Source organism: Ziziphus jujuba, chromosome 5 (genome assembly GCF_031755915.1).
Source record: "Ziziphus jujuba cultivar Dongzao chromosome 5, ASM3175591v1".
Lineage (NCBI taxonomy): Eukaryota > Viridiplantae > Streptophyta > Magnoliopsida > Rosales > Rhamnaceae > Ziziphus > Ziziphus jujuba.
The window spans coordinates 8395907-8401906 of NC_083383.1; the positions used below are offsets into that span (position 1 = coordinate 8395907).

Consider the following 6000-nt stretch of genomic DNA (forward strand, 5'->3'; position numbering starts at 1 on the left):
CTGCGAGAATATTAGGTAGCTTCCTCACTGGATACATCACTTCTCTCTCTTGCCAGTGTACTGAATAAATCATGTGCATTGGTTTAAATTTATACATGGCCTTTTATAACTTACTTTTCTATATCACAGGGCAACTTGGTTGCATATGAAAGACTATGGTTTTTAAGTTGAAGGCTTTTCACCTTGTAACAAAAAGTAATTAATAAAATAAAAATAACCAAATCAACCAACATAAATACAACTTGCTTGGAAGAAAATTTTGGCTTAGCTTTTTATTGGTCGCTGCACTCACTGGTGCAAAACTTAATTATCTAAAAACTTAATTATCACGAGCCGTGCCATGTAAACTTAAAGCTATGCAAAATAAAATAAAACAAATTCGATTGTTAGTGACATATTGCATTTCATTTTCCATGCTATAATTGTTATGTATATAAAATTTCCTAGCACAGGTATTAAAAAAACAACATCAAATGTATTATAACGCATTTTCCGCTGTGCATTAGACTTTCTACGTCAATATGGTACAGAGTTAGGAAAGTTCGGCTATATATGTGACAAAAAAAGGTGGCCCCAATTGAATTTTATGGTAAGGAGAAAATAATGCAAACCAAAGTGTATATGAAAGGAAGAAATATTATGTAAACATTTTGAAAAATGTCAAGCCCTTGAGAATTAGGTAAAAACTGAGTTACCTGCAAGAGATAATGACTCAAAAATTTTATAGTCCAATTGTGATGGTGTTTGATATTTTGAGGTTCAGAGCCATTCTTTTAATGTTAATAACAATTTTGAGATTGTAACGGAAGCTTTTTTTTTTTTTTTTTTTGGTTGGGGGGGGGGGGGGGGGGGGGGGGGGGGGAACTTAATAGTTACTAAAGCTTTAGGTGGGATAATGAAATATGAAATTAATCGTCTTAAATTCGACTTTGGATAAAACAGATGTCTAATCCATATTTCAATTCTCCACCCACCTTTTTTTTTTTGTTTTTTGATTGTCACCTTCACCGACCTTGCGTATTAATTGGTGTGAAGGTCTAATTCTGGGAAAACACTCTATTAATTGGTCTTTTGGCAGAAGAAGTCAGTTCTTCGCCTCTTTCACTTTTTAGTTTAATTTCGGATTCTTTTGTGTTTTAAGGGTGTTAGTATTATTCTAAAATAGATATTGTCTATATAAAATATATTTTTGTGCTGTTTGTTAATGTAAGTTAGTTTTATTTTTATTTTTATTTTTATTTGTGTAACTTGTTTATTTTAGAACATTTTCAATAATATTTTTTATTTTTAAAAAGTACAATCTTAACAAGATGAAAAGGTGCATTTTTTTTTTATCCAACTTCAATACTAATATTTATCATCATTCTTTACTTTTCATTTTCTAATAAATAATTACTTTTTATCTTCTTTTTTTAAATTTTTTTTCCTTCTCTTAATGTTTTAATTGTTTAAGCTGTATAACAAATTATAACTACGCTTATACGTAGATAGGAAAATAAAACAGTGAAAAAAAAAAAAAAATCAATCACCTTACCATATGAGTATATATGACTTTGGAGAGATTCAATATGATAAAAGATTAGAGTTAGATTCCCATAAATAAATTAACAAATAAAACAAGACGTTCGGGCGTTTGAGAGAATGGGAAAAAAGGTGGGAAAGAGAACCCAAGGCTATTATTAATAACTTTGGCTTCGACTTGGGAAAAATATTGTCATTTTTTAGTTTTCATATTCTTGTAAATTATGATGTTTAAACATATTATTATATTTCCATTGACATTAGAAGTAGGACATTCGCTTAATAGAAAAGAAAATTTCCATCCAGAATAATTTAGAGGCAATGACCATCTCTTCCATATGCATAAACTTGCATTCAATGCCAAAAAATTCGAATAAAGATAAATTAATACTAAATTATTTGATACTAAATTGAATTAATGAGGATGTTTGATTCATTAAAGAATAATACTAATAATAAAAAAGATTATTGACCATATTACATTTTGATTTTTGAAATTTTAATTTTGATATTTTGATTTCTAAATTTTTATTTTTGTTGGCTTTTATTTTTTAGACTATTTATTACTCTAATTTTAATAAATTTGAGACATGCAATAAATTTATTATAATAAAGAAATAACAAAAGTTATAAAATCATATAGTTTTACAAATTCACAGCATACTGTACTAAATATTCTGTACGTTTCAAAAGTGTTATGAAGTTTAACTTTTTAAAGATTAGAATGCATTAAAAGATTTTATTAAAAAATTAAAGATTAAGGAACTAATAGATCTATAAACCCCCCAAAAAAAGAAATTATGAGATCAAATCTATTCTTAAGTCTTAATTTAGAGATCAATTGTTCATTTTTAAAGTCTTTCAATAATCGTGTGATTTTTGACCAAAAAAAAAAAACGCGTGAAGTGCGATTATTGAAATGGTAAAAAAAAAAAAAATAAAAATCAAATGTGATTATTGAAATACTGAATTACCCTCATTCGTTAAATCGCCAGCAACCCATGACACGTGCGACGGTTAAAGGAAACCTCAAGCGTGCGAAAAAAACCAATCCAGAACATTCTTTCCGTAAACCCAACGGTTCCGAGCCATCAATAAAAGACCACCGACTCTTTTCTAACGACGTAAAACTGACCGTTGATATTTTATGGATCGATATCACAGCCGTTGGTTTTAATCGAGATTGTGAGATTATACTATAAAATGACCTCCCCGCGGTGGTTTGTTCCTTAAAAACAAAAAAAAGGAAAAGCCCTATTCGCCTGATCTACAGAGAGGCTCTTTTCTTCTTCGCCACTGCCTTTCTCTTAGATCTTTCCTTCGTCGTCTGTCTTCCTCAATTTCTTTATACATATTTGGTCTCATCGTTCAGAGATCTTTGTTTCGATTATGATTTCTAGGTGTTATTCATCGTATGCAGATTCGATGTTGGACACAGATCTCTGGTTTGTATGCGTTGCTGTATCATCGTCATCCTTTCGTTTTCGATACGGATCTGCAGGGCTGTGGTTGGGACGAGGATGATTTGTGATTCAATCTCACGGGGATGTATGGAGGTATGCCATGGATTCGTTTATGCCCGATTTCAATTGTACTTTGTTTTTTGAAGATCGATTTATTCTGGGAAGCTTCTGTTTGATATATTAATTTTTCCATGGGAGGTTTCATAGAGCTATCGAATCAGAACATTTTTATTATGGAATAGTTTATATTTTCTTGAATTTGCGGAGGTTTATTTTTTGTTCTAGTTTATGTGTGACGCGGCTGCTCCATGGGGTCTGGATTGCAGTGTTCGTGGTTTGTTTCTTCCTTGGTGCTCGGGTCGGGTTGTGGTGTTTGGTTCGCGGCGGCTTAGGACGTCTCTCCATATGTGATCGCTAGCTATAGGGGGTTTGGTGGAGTGATTTATGTTGCTGTTTTTGTGTTCAATCATATTGTTACAGATAGATAACCACGAAGGTAGAGTGACCGAGTGAACGAGGAAATTGAGAGCTTCTATATGCAGAGGTATATATGTTGTTTCATGTAATGTTTGTTGTCGCCGACCTTTGCCATGTCAGGTGCGCTTGCATGGCAGGTCAAAAAAACCCTAATAAAAGAAAATATTTTGTTGGGTTTTGGGGGGAGATGGTACGGGGTTTCTTTTTTTTTTGGGGCCCGGCTCTCCCCCCTTGTGTGTGTGTGTGTGTTCTCTCTCTCTCTCTCTCTCTCTCTCTATCCTTTTCGGACTTCTTAACGCTACTCGGATCTGAATTTGCAAAACGCTACTCGGATGACCACGATAAAGGTAAATATTTACTTGCTTAATTTGGTTAGTCAGCAATCAACTGGTGATTGATCTTCAACTGAAAGGTACTTGCACTTCTATTCAATTTTATGACAACTTATTTCATTGCACAATTTTATAGTGAAGAATATCAACTAATTTTTTAATGCCTGAGGAATAAAGGCTAATTGCCATGTTAATTTATAATTGTTAAGTCTTAATACGACTTATATTATACAAAGTTATTGTTATGAAAGAAATCATTTCCTATATCTCTGCATGGATTTTATTGATCTCCTTAAAATATTGAGTGAAGTCCTAAAGGACCATGAAATAAGTATATTGTCCTAGTATTTGACATTGGAAGACTATGAATAAAGAGTTGAGACATTTCTAGGACTTAAATCAGAAGTTTCTACATGGTATTATCCAAATGGCAATACCGCCTACACATGCTTATCCTTCATATGGGACAATTTTTTCAGTTCAAAGGTTCTCAATTATAGGGCTTTTAATTCTCATAGTAGTAATATTCTTTTGAAGCTGCAAATAACTAAAGCAACTCCAATGGCTTATATTGCTCTATTCTTATTTCTGTGCATATGGTAAATTTTTGTGGGTTCATAGTATGGGATTCCCATTAGTTATTGCCAATTTTTGTGAGCTTGGAGATGGTGCAATTTTTCTTGGATCATCTCATGGTCGCAGTATGCCTTGTATGTAAATGTATCAAGTTTTGTAGTTTCAATTATGATGGAAGATTTTTAAGTTCCATTGATGATGGGATGGTGGGTTCTGTGGGTTTTAGTCTTTATGGAATGTACATTTGTATGGTTTATCCCAAGCAACAGTGATCTGAAGCGTCAAGATTCTATGCCCTGAGAAAGTGCTGCAGTGAAATTAGTCTTTACATTTAGAAGTATTTTCTGAAGTCTGCTCCTGCCTGCTTGAGATAGAAGGGAATGCAGCTCACTTTTTTTTGAGAAGAGGATAAAATAGAAGCCAAGTTTTTGACACTGCAGTGACATAAGACTTCTTGCTTGAAGGGGTATGCATTATAGTTTTGGCTATGTATGTAATGCAATGGGACCTGTTACAATTAATGTGAACTTAATTTGGATCATGTGATTCAGGTACAATTGCTTTTGGTGAATTCATATAGTTTCCTTATGTTGTCAGCTGCTGGTTTATGTGCATATTGTTCTATGATGTAAGTTTTATACTGTTTGTTAATCATCTTTCCTTTTTTTTTTTTTTTTTTTTTTGGGGGGTTAGTGTGCATAGTTTTATTACATTACTCTGCTATATTGTGTTTTATTTCTTTTATCGTTCATTACATTTTAGATGTTAATTATTATTATTATTTTTATCTTATCTGCTAGGTAACCTTTTTCTTGTGGACACAGTTTAAAGATACAACCACGATTGCTTCTCTCAGCTGAAGTTCAAATTGGATGTTGTGCTGATAGTTTGGGATAATATAACTTGCTTTCTTAACAACTTGGTACATGGGAGTCTAATTGCAACTCTTAACATTTTATCTTGATTGAGAGCATTTTCACTGTCAATGCTCTACTCGTGCCTTCTTTTATTCACTCTGGAAGAATGTCAGTTGCAGTGCACAGACGAATGAATATATGCTTTGTTTAAATCCTCCTGATAGAACATTTGTTATTTTAGTCGACAGAAACAAAGAGTAGTTTTCAGTTTGTTGGTTGAATTATGTTTATGTGATCGTTGTTCTTTTTTGTGTCATTATTTTTCCTTGCGCGAGCAGGTTTCATCCTCTCCTGTTTCTTGGTCAAGAATGAATCGTGTCCTGGAACTATTTGTGCTATTGATGATATGTTATTATGCAGATCGATGGTGTGTGAAGATTTGCTAGGCAGCCTGATTATAAATCGAATATAGGATCACCCAAAATTTTATTCTTATAAGGGAAGGAACACTTAGAACATCTGATAGATTAAATATTGACTTGTTTGTTGCTTCGTATTGTGCTTTCTCTCATTTGTATGCACCTTGTCAAAAAAAACTATTTGAAAAATTCTAATGATGTTCGGGTTGATTATCTTCAGTTTACTATGTCGATAAAAATATTGGTTCGGACTTGATGGTGTACGTAGCTTGATGCAAAGCCGCCGGTTTTTGGAGTCTCACTATACATTTTCAGGAAATATTTTGTATTTTCAGGCAAGATTCTTTTTTTTTTT

General features: G+C 32.7%; 1 long non-coding RNA gene across 1 annotated transcript; it reads left to right on the forward strand.

Annotated features, from left to right (window-relative positions):
• The first annotated feature begins 2738 nt into the window (after positions 1–2738).
• Positions 2739–5542, forward strand: LOC107420283 (uncharacterized). The gene is made up of 4 exons (XR_007241454.2): positions 2739–3077; positions 3270–4835; positions 4921–4997; positions 5170–5542. It is a non-coding gene; the product is annotated as an uncharacterized LOC107420283 (long non-coding RNA).
• The last annotated feature ends 458 nt before the right edge of the window (positions 5543–6000 follow it).